Source organism: Vidua macroura, chromosome Z (assembly GCF_024509145.1).
Source record: "Vidua macroura isolate BioBank_ID:100142 chromosome Z, ASM2450914v1, whole genome shotgun sequence".
NCBI classification, from domain to species: domain Eukaryota; kingdom Metazoa; phylum Chordata; class Aves; order Passeriformes; family Viduidae; genus Vidua; species Vidua macroura.
The window spans coordinates 52,911,819-52,930,108 of record NC_071611.1 but is presented as its reverse complement, the minus strand read 5'-3'; the positions used below and the strand labels follow the sequence as shown (position 1 = coordinate 52,930,108).

The 18,290-nt window shown below is 39.5% G+C and overlaps 1 protein-coding gene and 1 long non-coding RNA gene across 5 annotated transcripts in view; one reads left to right on the top strand and one right to left on the bottom strand.

Moving 5' to 3' along the window:
- Positions 1–18,290, top strand: part of LOC128821670 (A-kinase anchor protein 2-like) — a 95,487-nt gene that overhangs the window by 52,135 nt on the left and 25,062 nt on the right. Inside the window, exon 1 of one of the 2 annotated variants that reach the window (XM_054002857.1) lies at positions 3,451–3,589. The exons of the other annotated variant lie outside the window; for it this stretch is intronic. The gene's annotated coding sequence lies outside the window, so the exon portion shown is untranslated. Of the gene's footprint in view, positions 1–3,450; positions 3,590–18,290 lie in introns of those variants that run through there. 2 annotated transcript variants of the gene reach the window in all.
- LOC128821673 (uncharacterized) lies at positions 164–3,383 on the bottom strand. 3 transcript variants are annotated; one of them, XR_008441201.1, is made up of 3 exons: positions 3,323–3,383; positions 829–966; positions 164–230 (listed from the first exon to the last, which is right to left on the bottom strand). It is a non-coding gene; the product is annotated as an uncharacterized LOC128821673 (long non-coding RNA). The 3 variants fall into 3 exon arrangements; XR_008441200.1 differs by having other exon boundaries at positions 3,150–3,362; XR_008441202.1 differs by lacking the exon at positions 3,323–3,383 and adding an exon at positions 2,411–2,515.

The window sequence follows — 18,290 nt, the reverse complement described above, 5'->3', positions numbered from 1 at the left end:
GCAGCCAGGGAGCCACTGTATGTCTTCTCATCTGCTGCTTCAAGCAGTGTAGACTGCCAAAACTGCATTTGCTAGAGTCTTGCAAGCAGAGGTAATGAGTGTTAGCAGTATATTGAGAGCTTCATAATGTGTGTATACAAGACATGTTCACGGTATATTTACAGCTGTTGCAGTGTCCTTTATTCTTGGCAAAAGATGTAGGCAAGTCTTAGTGTGAAGGAAAATAGACTCTGTAAAAAAAGAAAAAAAAAAAAAAAAGAAAGAAAAAAAAAGGAGATAAACAGTTGTCCCAGAAATTATTAGTAAACTATCAACCAATAGCACAGCATTTGTATAGTAAGATTTGAGGTCTGTCAGTACTTAACAATTTGCACTGTCTATGCACAGTGGCATATATTGAATCTCTAATGACAAGAAACTGACAAATATGGCAACACTGCCCAGCAGGCTATCAGCAGCAGTCCTAAAGGCTCTCTGTTTCACACAAGAATATAGATTTACAGAGAGCTCTTCGCCATCAGTTCTTAAATAAGGAGAAATAAATTTGCTGGAAGACAATTTTTAAAAAATGAAAATCATTTCATTAAAAAATCAGATAACATTCTTATAAATAAAAATAGGCTCTTCCATATATTCTATGAATTAATCAGTTATCACACAAGTAAAAGATTTGTAGCCCTCTCTTTAACAAGGTTTTGGTATTATACATCTTTTGTTCATATTGATATTTACTTTAAAGTGCCCATGAGTTTCACAGTCTCAGACAGACTTCAAAATTAGGTATGTGCAAACCTGTATTCACATATGTTGACTTTCAGAGTACCTTACCTTTTCTTCCATGTTTGTGAACTTGAGCATCTGCCTTGTCCTAGGACAAGTTGTGCTTCTTGGAAATGTCCTTTATTTATGAGGGCTTTTTGCCTCACTATGGTAAATCTCCTTCCGCATTCTTCTTCACCTCCCCTTCTAAAATGCGAAAGACAGTTCAGATGTTTCCAACCTAGCATTTTTTAAATAAGAAAATATTACTTCAACAGGAGGAATATGCTTATAGTGGGACATGGTGCTTGTTTCAGTGCATTTACTGTCAGCAAGCTCATTCCTGTCCTCTCCTATTTAGCATTACAGTTGAATCTTGTGTCTCAGAAAGCAGTGAAATTTCAGGGGGATCCTGAATTTCAGGGGAATTCTTGTTGTTGTATGGCATTTCACTTGCTGAGAGAGAAATTAATTATTATTAATTCTTCAATTATTTACTTGAAGAATGAGCTACGTTTTAATTCTGAATTGATGTAGGATATTATGTTGGAATTGTATCTACGCTTCTTTGCACATTGCCATCAGTTCAATGAAGCTTAATTTTATAGCAGGGAGCATTAGAAGAAATTTATAATGACTTGGAAGATAAGCCAGTGTCTTGACACAAGCTTATCAGTAACACACTGCTAGAAAATATTTAAGTAATTGCCTCTAAATGCTAGAAAACCACTGTAATCAGGGAATGCATGCTTGTGTTTCTCTTGTAGTTAAAGATGCCTTAACATTTCCTGAAATGTTGTTGCTCATTTGATTAAGCATCACAGTTCTTATCTGTGTTTGTGTGAAGTCCTGCTGGAATGGCATGATTCTGTGTGGGAGATAGATGTTATCTCTAAGACTTAAGCTGTGACCAGTAGACATCTCCCTTGTGTTTGCCTTTGCCACATCCTTCTGGTGTCATAGGAAAGCAAGAATATGGATTTCTTGAAGGTCTTTATGAAATGAGCTTAAGCTGTGGTTTTAGGCCAGAAATGGCCTGCCTGCACCTCCTAAGCTGTGTTCAGCAGTTCTTCAAGGAAAATGCAAAGCTCTGGCAAAGTTTAGCCTCAGAAGTTGCTGCCTGTCACAGGAGAAACTTAACATAATTGGCAAGTCAGCATCATCATGGTGCCATACAGGATTCCCTCTGAATACTCTGCTGGTGCTGGATAATGGTGAAATGTAGGAGGTTCAGGGTTTGGGGTGAGAGGGAGGAAATCAGGGGGAAAAAATCTGGAGTGTGTTTTCCCTGACATAAAGTAATTTTATTGCTGCTACTGTTGTTGTGGCATAAAGAATTAAGAATATAAAAAATTAAGACTATTAAGAATATTCTTAATAAGAATTAAGAATAAAAAAAAACAGCTATCCTCTTATTAAAAACAATGAATTGTTATAGAACAAAGTTGGGTGTGTTTTGACCAATTTGCCAATATTAAGTGTAGAAGAAATAACAGCTGAGTAATTATAGCAAAAGAAGCATTAAATGCAACTTGAAATACACACATCTTTTCTAAGCTTGGGGATATTTGACATTTTGTAGTGTAAATCTTGGTTTTTAATAGACTGGTCATAATCAATTTATGTTAATAAGCTGTCCTGTGCTTCTTACTGGTCTCCTTTAGGTAGATGGCAGATAGCAGTGGGTGCTCTTTTTGCAAATAAATGTTTGGTTTTTTTCTAGACTGTTGAGATCTCTCCTTTCTAATTTTCTATCTGTGTGTTTAGTTAAAGTACTGTGTCTATTCAAAGCTCTGCATCTCTGCATCTGGAAGAACAACATATGGGAGAAAGTTTGATTACACTAAAGAAATTATGCTTCCCATAACTCTGAACATTTCTCTGTGTTTTGCCAGTGCAGGACGTGTAACTTTGCAAGATGGCACCAGAGTTAAAAAGCTTTAGATTTTGTCTGAATTAATAGAAATTAACAAGCATAACTCCAGCTTGCAAGACTGGAAGTCTGGGAGTTATCTAAACACTTCGTTCTGTTTTAAAACAAACATTTTTCTATCAGCTTTTTCAAAATTCCTGATGGTCTTTGTTTCCAGCCACCTTATCTAAACAAATCAAAACAAACACTGTGCACAGGTTCTTTGCTACCACAGTAAATTGCTTGTTTTAACTGGGGTGGTTGTGGACCAGTTTGTTTTTGGGTATTTTTCTTGTCTTTTGTGTTTGCCTGAGAAACAGCCTCAGCATGTAGGATGACAGGTCATCTGAAATGCTAGCAACATTTAAAATTATTCCAGAGGAAGCTTCTTCAAATTAACTTGTGTTTAGGGAGAGGCAAGAGCCTGCACAGGACCACTGCCATTGGGCAGCTGATAGAGGACTGCTCAGCTACCCACATGGAGCATGGAGCAGCTAAAGATGATTTAGAAGCACAGACCAGCTTCCTACACCTACTGTGAGTGTAGGGCAGGCCAGCTTGGGTTATCTCAACTTGAAGACTAAGGAGGCACTCATCTGTTTGCATGCCCCTCCAGTAAGAGATGTTTAAGTAAGTTTTAGACTTTTAAACCTCAGAAGAGTGAAGAGTTTACTGTGAAGTGAGCATGGTACGTGGCTACATGGAATCACACTGGGTGCTGGCAGTGGTCACACGTGATGTCACAGGAGTTTTCACTCACCTCAGTACCCACAACTAAAGTGTGTGGGTAAGACAGTGCTTTTGAGAGGTACTGAAAAAGTGGAGAAGAGACGAAAGGAAGTCTTTCCCCCTCCAAGTGGCTTGCAGCAAACCTAAGTAATTTTTCATTTCAGATTCCTTGTTTGTGTGTGACAGCAGGTAAGGAGATGAATAGGTCCTTAAATATTAACTGTGAGTATCTGAGGAAAAGAAGGAAGGGGGATTCTGTATGACCTTTCTAACTTGTTTTTCCTGGCCTCATCTTTTCATGGCATTCTCTGCTGATTGGCATTTATTGCTCCATCCCTAGTAATTTTGACAAGGTATTTTACGTTTGCTGTGCTGAGGTAGTAAACATGTCATGTGCCACTTTTTTTTCTAAATAGAGAATGCCCTCAAAGCCCCAATTTCCAGAGCAGTTAAGTGCAAACACATAATTTAAGTTTTACCTGTTCAATATGGAAATATGAATGAAGACCAGTTTTAGCATTGGAAATTAATTTCAATCAAAACAGCATCAAGAGAGGGCCTTCAGGTATTCTTTGGGTTGGGTGAACACTTAGTTTTCACCAGGGTTAAAGGTTTCCTACTTATGTTACCTAATGCAGCAGCTGGTGTGAGTAGACATTCATATAAGTACAAGTACATGCTGGAGGCATTTTTTCCCCAAAGAAGCTGTAGTCATTTTCTGTCATAAGACACAGCCCTGACAGTAAGCAGCATCAGAACCTGGCACTGGACCCCTTCCCCTGTGAAAGTGGGCAGCAAAAAGCAACTGCATTGCACCTCCTCACTGCAAAATGCAAAGCACTAGTGAAATGTAAGAGCCCTCTGCTCCCCCATCAAGGTTTAATGTCACAATTTCCTATTGGAATTTATTTTGGTGGCCGTCCTTGGGTAATTCATGCTAAGCAGTTATTCTCCTGCTGCTACAGCAGCAGTGAAGACTTTGTCTGAAATGTGAGTTTCGGGTGGGGGTACTCTCTGGAAAAGGAGAGGTTTGAGATGTGAGCATGTTGTCCTTACCACATATATCTGAAACTGGATTTATTTCTCTCTCATACTGGTTGTCTCATACTGTTCTTCTTTGTAAGAACAGGAGGCCTGGTTATAGCACATGGGGAAATTGAACTGACAGAGCCAATTTGTACTCACAAAATAAATAAAACTGGCCTTTGGGTTTAAAGTGTGCAATTTCCTTGGAAGGAGGAGGAAGAACAATTAAGATTGTTCAACAGATTAAATTCTTTGTAATTGCTTGTTTTCAAATAGCCCCTTAAACATGAGTAAATATCCAAGAAAACCATTTATTTTTAAAAAGTTTTTGTTGCAAAAAGGAATTCTCTCTTGAAAAACTGCCTTGCCTTGCTTCTATGAGTTGTTTCTGCCAAAAATTGAAGATTAGCTTGTGAGCAAGCATGCTCAGACTGGCTTCACAGGTGGATGGGTACCTGCTCAGAAAACTGCCTCCCCTCTCATGAGGTGCCTCCCCTTTTCATCTTGCTGGAACCATGCAGTGAGGTCAGAAATGTTTGACCTGGAAGGAAGTCTGGGGAATGGAGCAGTTCACTTAAAAGTGAAAAAGCACTGAACCAGCAAGTGACAGGCTAGCATTAAAAGCCTTACCATATGTCCTGTATCTTTGTTGTTTTACTCTGGTCCCTTGCACAGGATGCCCTCAGAGGTTCACCACCCGTAATTAATCCTCCACTGGTTTGGTAAGTGTAGATTTCTAGAGGAGGTATTAAAAATGAGAAGGAGATCCTTAAAATGTTTAGTGAACTCTAGCAGTTGTAGGCTTAAGCACCAGTTTTGCTTCAAGCAGACAGCATTCTGAGGCACTCTTCATTTTACAGTCCCAGATAGAGATGTCTGTGGAGATTATAGTTTAAAAATAATGTGCAGATATGGTGGCTCTGGGCCCTCTAGACCTTTCCTCACATGCAGGCAGCTTTGCTGTCACACAGGGAAGAGGAATAACACTTCCTCCAGTGAGGTGTGTGTCATGAAAAGACTGTTGACACAGAAGGAGGTAAGGGAAGAGTTCTAATACTTGTTTTTTCTTCTGCAATTGCACATCTTGTATTTAATAGTCATGTAGGATGCTATGCTAGTCCAACAGACTGAGAAAGTCAGGTAGGGTATTTACTCCCCGAACAGGAAAGGGATGCACAAGAGGATTTGTTTGGTTTATGTTAAGCTTGTGTATACTTTATAAAGAGGAACACTTTTTTTTTCCTTCCCCCCCACCCCACCCCTTTCCCCCCTTTTTAATTTTTTCCCTTTTCCTATATGTTAAAAGAGCAGAATTAGCTGTTTACAAGATTGTAGCAATGACCCTGTGGTTGAAGTCATGCCACCTCCAGTGTGGGAAGGTGTCTCGGTTTATAAAGCATCTGTGGCCTGAGGTAGCTGAAAGGGATTGTGAATGCTGTAATTTTGTTACGACTTAATCAGGAGATATAGCACTGCAGATCACTGGTTCTGCCACATTTTTAAATAATTTGTGTTGAACCAAACCCATAAGTTGAAAACTCCTGTTTCTGGGACGGCCTCTCCCAGAAACACAGCATAAGCTGTGCCCTACATTCAGTGCCTCATCATGTATTGTGAACGTTCTCAGAGGGGGACTGTTTCAGATCAAAGAAGTCTCCCAAAGTGAAGGGCCTGGCAGAACATGGTGCCACCTACATAATTTTTTTGACTGGTTGAGCTCTTGCTTTACACACCTCATCTGCCTTTACAGGTGGCCTCTTGGCATGGACACAGCAGTCTTGTGGCCATTCAACACCAGCATTCCACATGCTGCAGGCCTGAGAATCCTCAGATCTGCAGAAAAAAAATAGGAGTTGCCTGCTTACACAAACATTGCATACACACAGGTTTAGACATGAAACCCAGAATCCTTGGATATAATGTGCATTTGTGCTGCAAATTTAGAAGATTGGATTCTGAAGCAGGTAAATTACTTTGTAAGGGTCCTTTTTTTTTCCAGATACTGAGGTCAGCACTCTGTCTTTTGTAATCTTGCCCTTGATGTCTCTAGACATAATAATTGCTGATTGTTCAGTGGCTCTCTGATACTAGTACAGACTCTTTATGAAAGAAAAACATTTCAGTCTTTGTAGACTTACTTCATTTCAGTATGGCATGATATAAGGGACCCAGAAGCATACTGCTTATAGTCATGCAGAAGAGTTGGTTAACAATTTAGATGTGTCAAGAATCTTTGCACTTCAGGAAGTTAAAAGGAATCATTCTGAAGTTAAAAGGAATAATTTTTAAGTATTCTTGGACCACTTTGAGTTAGATTTATTTATTTTTATTTGTTTCTTGATCATTCAGCTGTTTCAAGTTTCTGTTCAAATTTTTGTTTCAACCAAGAACACTACAATTTTATTTATTTTTTAAAATAAACTTTGGGTTCTTTTGAGTGTGACTGATGCTTTAAGGGGAAAAAAAACTCCAAACAACAAAAAATAATAAAAACCTCAACTTACTTTAAGTTGATGGCAATGGTGAGTCTGAGTTCCTGAGGGGAAAAAGCTTGTTGGTTTATCTGAGGCCAGGTATAGCAGAAAAGGGTTTAGCAGGGTATCTGCTACCTTTGCTACTAAGCTACACTGCTGTACTGAACACACGTCATTATAATTAGCCCATTCAGTCTTGCAATATACCAGTATATTTTCCAAAACTAGTTGGTATGAGAAACAGGTCATTTTAAAAACAAAAAAATTACATAGAGCAACTCCTTTAGGGTTCAGTGAAAACTGAGCATTTGCATGTCAGATGGACAATTCCCATGAGTCTCTATCAAACAAGGGTCTTGAGCTCCATCCTCCTGCACACCTGGGTAGTGCTCCAGTTACAGCTCTGTCCTCCAGTGACCTCCCAGGCATGTGGGGCTTTAGACACCTGGTGTCACAAAGAGTACAGAAGATAAAGATCATGTGACCTTCTGCTCCTTCAGTGACCACAAATGAGGCAAGGTTACCTAAACTTTGTATTTAATCAGTAATCAGCTACAGATATTGCATTTTAAATCTGTTGGCACTTTATTTAAATATTTTATTTCTCTGTGGGACACTTATCCCTCTTCATAGTGTAAAATTCTGGGACGATCCAAGGGAATAAAATAGCTAATATTAGCTAATACTGTAAAATAGCTAAAATTGTAAAATCTTTATTTCTGTCTCATATTGGTTGTCTCATACTGTTCTTTAACTGTGTATTAAAATATATATCCTTCTACTGTGCAGACAGTTTGGGAAGTGTTACATGAAGACACATGGTATTTCCTGTCACTTTAGGCTCACCAAAGCCACTCTTAGCTTAGGACAGGGATGTTGAGTGCCTTTTTAATTTTTTTTTCTTTTTCTGTTGAGAAACTTATTTACATTCTCTTTTAATAGACTTATTCAACAGGTGACAAAGAGTTTCTTACTACCCATTTTAAAAAATGTAGAGGCTTGACATGCTTCATTTAATGTGGCTCAGGCAGGTCATGGAGCATCTAGTGAAGTGAGCTACCACTGCCTTCAAGGGTTCTCCTGTCAAAAATGTCACTTTCATCATTGTTGGTAAAGAATGGCTGTGCCTTCCCTTTGCTGATGCTCTAGTAGTAAGAAAGCAAATCAATATATTATGTAATTCCTCAAGTGAGTAAAATTTGCTTGAACGATGTCATTTTTAGCATCATTTGTGACCCTAAATTCAAGCCATTTTAACCCAAAGTCCAGAGGGCCTTTGCAGGGGATGTCTGGTCAGCACAGCTCATGTTTTTACCTTAAACTGTCAAGCTTCCAGGAAACTTAATCCAAGGGTTCTCAAATGTTACTAGCCCACAGGCAGCCGTAATGAACAGGTATGGTGCTGTTCAAAAAGTGCTGCCTATTTTCTCCATCACTCTTCAAATTTGGGTGGGGTTTTCTTTTGTTTGTTTGTGTTTTGAGGATTTTTTTACACTCCTTGTATCCAGTTCTTTTCCATGTGGCTGGTACTTTCCATACAAGCTGTGCACCCCTGCCCTGACCTGAGTCTTCTGAAACAGCTTACCAAAGGTGGCCTAAGTGCTTCCATTAACATTTCAGCCTCTCCTCTGGAAAGAATATAGTCAAGCCTTTTTTTTTTGTTTAGTGGTAAGTAAAAATTACTGCTAATTACCACTTGGAGCTTGTGTCTTTCACAGCAGCCCTTCATGTAATTGCTGTTTCTTAGTACTAAGCCAGCCACATGATGTATTGTTGAGTTGTGGCTCTCCCTGTCAGCCCCCCTCCAGCCTCCCACCTCCCACCAAAAAAAAATCCCCAACCAAAACATCCAAATAAAAAAAAAAAAAAATAGAGAAAGAAAAAAAGAAAAAGAAACAAAAACCAACAACCAAACCAAAAATCAACAACAACAACAAAAATTTCAACTAACTAAAACAACCAAAAACCCAAACAAAAACAAACAAACAAACAAAAAAAAAACCCCACCAAACAAACCTGCCCACAAAAAACCTACAACAGTAAACTCCTGCTTATGCTACCCGAAAACAGGTCTCTTGACAGCACGGTGCTTTTGAAAGTATCTCTAAGGCGATGCCTCCTTTACAGGTTAAGTGAAGTCATGCACTTTCCAACTAGTGTGAACTGGCATCTTCCTTGTAAAAAAGACTCTTTGTGTGAAAGGACTGAGGTTATGGGCTTATTTTTTTTTTTTAACCAGGTCTCCCTTAGCCTGTGACATCACAGTACTGTAATGAGCTAGGGAAGGAATTTGATTTAACAAGCCAAAAAAAGCTAAGGCCTTTATGGAAAACAACATTTTTGGAGTCTGCTTCAGAGTTTACAGAAACAGAGAGAAAGGGCAAGCTAAGGTTTCTGACCTGCCACACATTATCTATCACATTTAATCTTTATCTTTCTATACTGGGAGGAGTATTTAAAATACCATTTTCCAGGTGATACTTGTTGAATTTTTTGAATTGTAGCTGGTTTGTTCATTGTGAGCAGTAGTGAAATTTACAACTTTCTACTAGACATAATACAGGAGGATATTGATTCTAAGGAGAAAATACACTTTTGTATATCCTGTGCATGTGATAACTAGGAGAACCACCCAGCACATTCAGTGTCTGTATTCTTGCAGCACTTGCAAAGTTTTCTGGCTTCAGCTTTTAGTTGCTCTGAAGGGGTATGTTTCTCACTAGTTGAATGTGTTACCCTTCTTGACACTAAAGCAAATTTCAGTTCATGAAGACGCTTTCAGGGTGTCTGTGCAGCTTCATCTTTTAGTTCTTTAACACTGGAGGAAATTAAATATAGTACTGTGAGCAGTCATATTTAGCAGCAACAGTATTCTTGGGTTTTATGGCATTTGATGCATGCTGTGGCACTTAGTTGATACCTCTGTGCATGCACAGAGGACAGCACATTCTTTAACTCCTGAGAAATGAGAAAGCATCTGGAAGCCAAGATGACTTGCTGTCTCCTACTAGCCTGTGCTTTGGCTTTCAGGTAGACAGACTCCTAATAGCTGAAGTCTCATGCAGTCAGTTCAAATGCTGAAAACCAAGCTACTGCTTATGTGATATGCTAGTAAACAATACCCTTTTGAGAAGGTCTGGTCTTTCCCCCCCTCTAAAGCAATTTGATCTGGAATGTGTCAAATTTGTGTTTCTACAGAAATGCGAGGTGCTGCTTGCTATTTAATGCCAAGCCTTTTTAGGACTGTTTAAAATAGCTCCAAGCAAGCATTTCCTATCAAATAGCAAATTGTTTGAGAAATACAGCAACTCTTAATATAACAGTTTTGTTGGTGATCTTGCTAACATTAAATGAATTAACCACTGTTTATTTTAATTTTCTGTTATTAAGTAAAAAAGAACCCACAGCTGAGGGACTGGGCAATCTGAAGGAATTTTAAAGCAGAGCAGTGTGAGCTGGAATAGCCAGTAGAGTTAATATTTTCCTCCACCATTATCTTAATTCTCCACGTGCCCAAAGAGAAAGCAATGAATGCCTTAATCAAATAATATCCTAATGTAGTCCAGATGTGCTGTAGGTAATTTTAATCAGGTCCTTTTCAGCAGGAAAAGAAGGAATAATGAGTTTTTGCTTGGAAGAGGGGAGGGAAACAGGCAGAGGCACAGGAAGTGGTAGGTGCTGAAAGGAGACATCCCAGGGATTTCTCAACTACCTTCCCCAAATAAGGAATTAAAAAAAAAAAAACCCAACCTATGCAAGTCTCACTTTCAATGAAATACTCTCCTGCAGGAAATAGTAAGGTGACTGAAGTGTGTAGTTTTTGTTATGAGCAAAGCATAGATTAAGTTGCTAACTGTTCACAACCCCAAACTCACATGGTATGTCATATTTATAGCCTAGGGACAGCAATGGCATGTGGAGAATTTAGCAACATCCTCCTTCTTACAGGCTGTACACTTTTGGCCTCTCACTAGCAAAACTGTTTTGTAGACTCTGTAGTCTGACTTCCTGCTAAATATTACTTATTTGCTGGATATTTGTTAAAATGATGTGTCAAAGTCCACTGAAATGGTATGTCAAAGTCCAACATCGTGGCTGTATTGGATTCATCATTTAATGATAGCAAATTTCATTTTGTTGATATATATCTTTAAAGTGGGGTTTTTCTATGTGCACCATCCAGAAAATTAAATTACATGCATGCCCTTAGAGGGAGAACCCTGCGAATTGCACTGCATCAGAGTTAAAGGGTTTTGGCTCTTGTATAAAATCTTCAGCTAAAGTCTCCAAATGCTGTTTTCTCCATGATCTGTTTCTGGGAAAAGGGACTGGGAGTGAAAGCATTCTTCTGTGGTAGCTCCCTGATGGACAGTGGGCACTCTTGTAGGAAGTGGCTTCTCTTCCCAGTTGTGTGTATAAAACAGCTAATGGCAGAGACTTGAGTTATATCCTTGGACCACCATCATATTTCCCCCTCTTCACTGACATAATGAGATTTTTGAGCTAGTACTAGGCTAGGTATCCTCTTTTTTCATGTCCTTTCAGTTTTCTTTTTATAATGTTCCAGTTACGGGCTTTTGCCCGAGTCTGGAGGTAGCAGCGTAAAATACATTTTGGATAGAGCTAATTCTAAATAGGAACCTTTTTAAGCCACTACATGCTCTCTCTCAGTAGAGCATTTTAGAGGTCTCTAGCTTTAAAATAATTCAATTTCCTTGAAAAACTGGGAAGAAAGCAGTCCATAGAGTGCTTAATCCTGCTGGCTGGTTGAGACCTCAGACTGTAACCTTCCCAAGACTCACTGCTTGCAGTGAACAAACATTGCCTTGTTCTTTGTGCTCCTGGCAGAGGAGGCTACCACTGGTGAGACACACTGCACCAAGCACAGTTACGTAGGCATATCTTCATTTAAGGAAATTTTGCTGTCGTGAGTCTTAATCTAATGGATGAGAGCAGCTGTAACAAGTCCTACTGATAAAGACAAAACATCAACAATAATTCTTAACTTTCTTCAGCTGTCAGAGAAACAGATGTTTGGCCATACATTTCTGAGCATAATTTGTTCCTTTAGCCCAGTGTAGCCTCTGCGGCAGTAGTCTTGTCAAACTCCAATAGGTATTGAACAGCCATGCCTTTCAGAAGTACAGCAAGTATCAATTAGGCTTTAGGAAATAGTTAAAAGCAGTATTACCTCCAACTGTTAACACTTGTGAAACAGGATTTAAAATGAAAAATCTTAGTCTTCATTGGCAAAGGTTTGTAGGTGGTTGTTTCAGTTAAATCATTCAATTCCTACTCTATTGCCCTTGAAAGTAAGTGGTCAAAGAACTCCAGCATAGAGATCATGTATCTTTTTTCAGAAAATACAGGTTAGGCTGTCATTTATGAAATATTTACCAAACTGTACCAACTGATGAAAGACTGTGTCCTCAGAGGACTTTAATACTAATACATCTCAGAAAGCCTATTTGTTTGTTTAAAGCAGGTTTATCTCTGTTTCTTACATTTATTAAAGCAGGTTTTCCTAGCAACCATAGTACCTGTTCAGAGAGCAAGTGAACTACATGGCCCTCTGTCTCCATTTACTGCCTTCTTCCTGCCCCTGCCTAACACAAATTCCTTCCTCAGGAGGTCCCTTTCTTATTCACCAAAATGATTAACATGCCAGTATTTTTCTTGAGCTCTTTCATTTACATAGGAGTTGTAGATTCATTCTTTAGTTGGAACAGGAACCCTGTGCCCCTGAAGAAAAGACTAAGGAATTTTTCCCTTGTCTCTATTCTTTTTCATGCAAGCAACCATAAAGGTCACTCATTCCTTGTGCTGACATTATCTAGATGGGTTAGAGAGTATTAAGAGCAAGGCTTAGTTTAGCGTCCTTTCCCCTCCCTGCTGGGATTAGATCATGCTCTATCAGAGCAATTGTTCCATCCTTGACATGCGCAGAGCAGATTTCAACTGCAGCATTTTGTGAAACTGATTTTTCATGCATACATTCAGAAGTCATGTTCTGCTCAACTCAGTATCAGTATTAGGCTCTCTGTTAAGCTGAAAATTTCTCTTTCCTCATTCACCTGGGATTTCTCTTCTTTCATTTAACGTCAAACCAGAGGTTGAGTGTGAGAGAGTGCTACTAAACAGGAAAGCCCTTAGCTCAGCTCCACCAGCACCAGCTGAGTGGGGAGCCTAGCCAAGTGGACTCTGTAAGTGCAATGGTACAGGACCTCATCTGTGACCTTCTGTTGTAAAGGAGAAATTCTCCTGTTCCATAAGGATTTTATCGTGAATTGAATTGCTTGCCAGGTGTGGACAGGCAATTCTAACTGTGCCATGTTCCTTATGTGTTAGTTGGATGGGGTGCTTTTTATTTCTCCACCAGACCATTGTGCTTCCTTAGGCAGCATTGGAGGCTGCTTCACAAGATCATATTTACCAATTTGAGTGACTTAGCACCACAACCTCTTTAAATCAAGTATCCCGGCTGTTGGAATTCAATCTTGTTTCAGCAAAAACAGATTTTACACACAAGCCATGGAAAAATAAGCCTTAGGAAAAATGCGTAACAAAGTTAAAAAGTACTAACCATCTGTGGTGGTGCGCTTGATTAACACTCTAACGTGGTTTGTATTGACCTTGAGTCTAGTGCTATCCCTCAGTGGCATTGGTTTGTTTCCCATGCCTGCACACAGAGTGTGCTGTCGTTTCTGTCCTAGGAAACTGATTGAAGCAGTATGAGAAATAATAATACCTACTGGTGCATTTTAATTTGAGGTAGAAATAATTTTGCAGGTGAAAGGAGCATCAGAAGTGGGATTTGAACTGATGAGAGTGATGATAAAACTACATTTTTCTGGATGAAATGCATTCTTTTGCACGCATTTACTGCTCTAATTCAGTTGCACTTTCAAGCTGACCTACATTACAAGAAGCCAACAGTGCAGAGAACAGGAGAATGGCCTTTTGACTGCAGCTTCTGGTACTTGAAATCATTGCCAATTTACTGATCTCTTGGATTCTTCATGGTCCTGGTTCTCCCTATGTGCAGGTGATTGAAAATGGGGTGTGAGTGTGGAGTGTGTCAGTACCAAACAGTGCTGCACTCTCTTTATGAGAGCATAATCACAGCTTCCTGTAATTTCAGATTTCCATCTTGATGATGTAAAACTGAACAGAGCTTTCATAGCAAAGCTAACCAGCCCCACACAGAGTAGTATCTGCATCTACACTACTTGAATATATATTGCTTTCCATACTACCAGCTATGTAACCATCATTCTGTAATAAACTCTGCATTGTTTTTTCTTAATCAGAGGTGGTATTTCTTTCACTCAGCAGTTAGCAGCCCTTTGTCTCTAAATATTAATTTCTGTATAAATCACTTTGTCCATACAGGTGCTTTGTGCAGTTTCAGTTCTTTGCAGGAAATAAAATATTTTGTATAAAGAACTCAGCGTTTTATTGTTGCTTTTTTGCAACAGCCGTACAAGCATTACAGGAAGATACTTGATTTTCTTGCTGCTTTAGCACTGGTTGAAATCTAGTTATTAGGGTTGCAAATTTTTCATGGAGGGATGAGATCTGTGTTTTTAGGAAGCCAGAGAAAATAAGTGGCATACAAGACCAGCTGGTTTCCTATCAGAAGAATACCTCTTCAATTGATGTACCCTGGAATTAGTAGGAAATAGTAAGGTTTATTACAAATTTGGATCCTGATTTACCCAGAAAAAAATTCACCTATTTGTTATTGAGGGCACAAATAAAACCTGGAGCTACAGAGGCACATACGGAAAAATACAGTATCAAGTGAGTATGTCCTCATAATTAAAATATGCTGTCACACAATATATGTTTATCATTAAAGTAGTCATAATTCTTGGGCCATTTTTATCCCTCTTTAATTTATTACAGCAGCAAAAGAAGATTGGAGTTTGATTTGATAAAAGAGCTTTATAGTGTATCACATGGGGAAGCTGAAGCCTATAGCTCAGATGGAATGAAAATAATATTGCAAAGCCTTTCACATGTTTTCTGAATGAATGCAATCACAACTTCTTTGCTAAAACATGAAAAAAGGAAATAGGAAAACCATGTAAAAAATGTCACACAGCAAGCTTTCCAAGTAAGCGCTTTGTTTGGCACTGTATCCCCCCATCACTTATCACTGTCTGTAGTCCAAAAGTGCTCCTGACTGGTTCTTAGGAGGAGGTGATAGGAAGTTGTTGGAACCCAAGGTGTCTCTCAGACACTCTTGGATGTTCCGGGCTCAGGTCAGAAGCATCTGAGACCCTGGCAGGCAGCCGGAAGCCCCTGTGGTTTTGAATTTGATCCATGGAACAATTTACCAACCTTGCAGGAAGAACAAGAAGTCACAAAAGTTTAGATATTATAATAGAAGTAGTCACAAAGTGAAAGGAAGAATCTTTGAATGCTGTACAGGGGGGTTTTAGGCCTTGTACAGAGGGGTCTAAGTTTTGTACATGGGGGTCAGAAGTTCTAAGATGGAGGGATTTGGGCGTGCCCTGTTCTCCTTCTTTCTCCTTCCTATCCTCCTTGTTCTTGGTGATGTTGGCACTCACAGATTTGGTTTAGAGTAGAAAGTCACTGTTCAGTATAGGTGATAGGCATTGGGGAAAAACTATAAACATTTAACACGTAATGTGTGATATAAAAGATGACACCAGCCCCCTGGGCAATCAGAGGGTGTCAGAGACAGTGTCAGTGTGTGTGTATGTGCCTTTGTCTGACCTGCTGAATGGACCACAGCAGTTCAGGAAGAAAATCTTTTAGATAACATACAATAAACTACCTTGAGACCGGACAACTGAAGACTACTGAGTCTTTCTTTGAAGGCACAAGTTAGAAAAAAGACTTTTCCACCTCTCGGGGTCACCCCAATCTGGGAGTGAACCCCATCAGGAAGTTGCATTGATTTTTGTTGCATTTGAATGTACTCTTGTGATTTCTGAAGTGTTTAGGAGACAAACCAGCATTTCACAAAGAAAATATTGTACTGTCTGGCTGCCTCAGAAAAGTCACAGAAGAGGGTAGAGAGCTGCTTGCAAAGAATGTCACTGTGACACTCAACACGAACACATTTTAGTAACCAGTTATTGTTTCAGTCTTTGTATTGAAGACACTGTATAATGCACTGTGAGAGGAACAGGCCAGGTTTTGCTTTTTGGGTGCAAGTAGGATTGTGAGTGGAACAATTCAAGGCAGTGTCAGCATGTGCCTGACATGTCTTAAATTCAAAATTTGGTGACAGGATTTGAGTTTGGGTTGTTTGGTTTTTTTTTTTTTTGTTTGTTTGTTTTGGTTTGGTTTTTTTTTTTGTTTTTTTTTTTTTTTTTTTTGGGTTTCTTTTTTTTTTCCTGAAACTTGAATTTTATTTCATTAAGAGAAAAGCTCTAATTTTTTTGGGCAACATTTACCTTAGTAGTTTAAAAACCTTTAGGTGTCAATATAAAATACTGTATGAAAAAGGAAGACCTTTTTGCACAAAAGTAAGAAGACAACACTTTGGATTTGGGGTTTTTTATGTTTTGTTTTGGGGTTTTTTAATCAAAATGTATAGTTTCTGTAAGTAATGTGAGTAGAAACCCTTTCTTTCCTTGAGTTCCACATCATCATCTTCACCCCTTCCCCCCTCCATTTCTAGGATCTTTTTGTACCTTTTTTTTCCTGCTACTGCTTTCTCTTAACTCACCCAAATAGGTAGTTTCCAAAACACAGATGTTTGACCCATTTCTTTAGATTCCTTTGTGCAATGGCTCCCACTGTCACACTCTTCTTCCTCCAGTGTCAAGGGTGTTCACCACATTTTTGGAGTTAGATGGGGTGGCAGCTGCCCCATGAGGCCCTGCTGAGGGAAGGAGGGAGTGCAGGAGCCATTGTGAAACAGGAGCTGCCACAGTGGTTTGGACTGTCATTCCCACTTGGGATGGGGTAGGATGGTGGCACCTGTTGTGTGATAGGGAACATGGGCTGTGAGGGATATATGCTATCACCTTTTACAAGTGTAGCTTTTCAGGTTCATTATGAACTGCAACACTTCAGGTCCTAAAGAAAATGAGTTCTGCAAAGACTTACTGTCACTAGCAAGCATGGGACAGTACCTCTGCAGGCTAGGAGTTTTGTCTCTGGACTGTGTGTCTGTCTGGAACCACAGAGGTTCAGTTGATTTTTGTGTCTTTGCAGTGTTTCAGATTGGCTCCATCTGTTATGCAGGTGGTGACTGTGCTCTTTAAAAGGGTGAGGTGAATGAAAGCAGATGCTCTCTTGAAGGTTTGCCAGAGTCAATCTCCTAACAAATCCATCGTTTGCTTCCTTCTTAATTGCAAATAAGACAATCAGAGAGGCAGGCCAGCCAAGACAGTAGGTGAAGAGGGAGAAGATGACTGACATCAGCAAGGAGGTATAGATTAACCAGTAAACCATCTGCAAATGAGGTTTTACTACTAAAACTGCTTGATGTACGGTGGGCCTGATAGATTGAAGAGGGAAAGGGTTGAACCAAACACTGGTTCAGTGCTGAAGCAGGGGGAGGAGGAGCAAATAAAGTACAGGGAGTCTTCAAAAGCCTATGAAAGCCAAAGAAATGGAAGGTAGACAGTACTAATGAAGCCAGGACACCAACAGCATCAACAGCTGTCTTGAAACTTGGCTGGAGTGATTGTAAAAGCCCACAATGAGGAAATTTCCAGATTTTCTTAAACCATGAAACTTCTTAGTTGTTTAATCCTTTCCTCTCCCTTCCCACTGATGCTTCAGAAGAATGTTGATCTGACTCAGAAGGATTTCCTCCCACTTGTTTCTGTAGGCATTTTTTGTTGCATCAAAGGAAGACACTGGCAGCACGTTTGTTGGGTCTTGCTAGTAGCACACCCACATTTTACTCCTTCTAAAAGAGCTGATTGCCCAAACACTTACACTTTTGTAGAGGAAGAATTCAGCCAAAGAGAAAATATGCTAATAATTTTCTAAGCTGCTAATAACTATAGTTTACTGAAGTGCAGCAGCTTTGTAGAAATAACACTAATTGCCCTGTTGCATCCTGACTTAGACAGAAATGAACGCACATTCAGAGACTGTGTAAATGTAACAGCAACTTCTGGAAAATCTGGGTCTAGATGAGTGGTTTAGAGCATGACTGTGAATGCCCTATGACTGACTACAATTAGGTTTGAATGCAGCCCTTTTCCCATTCACAGGTCTTTGTAGTGGTGCAGGCTTTGAAAAGCCTTCCTGTAGGCAGCAAATACAAAGCTACTGGTCCAGGCTTATCGAGGAGGAGAAAAGGCAGCCACCTGGAAAGCTCACCTCCTTCCACCAAACAGCAAAAGCATGGGGGTCTGTGTGTATCCCACTGCCCACTTCCTCCCACCCATGGT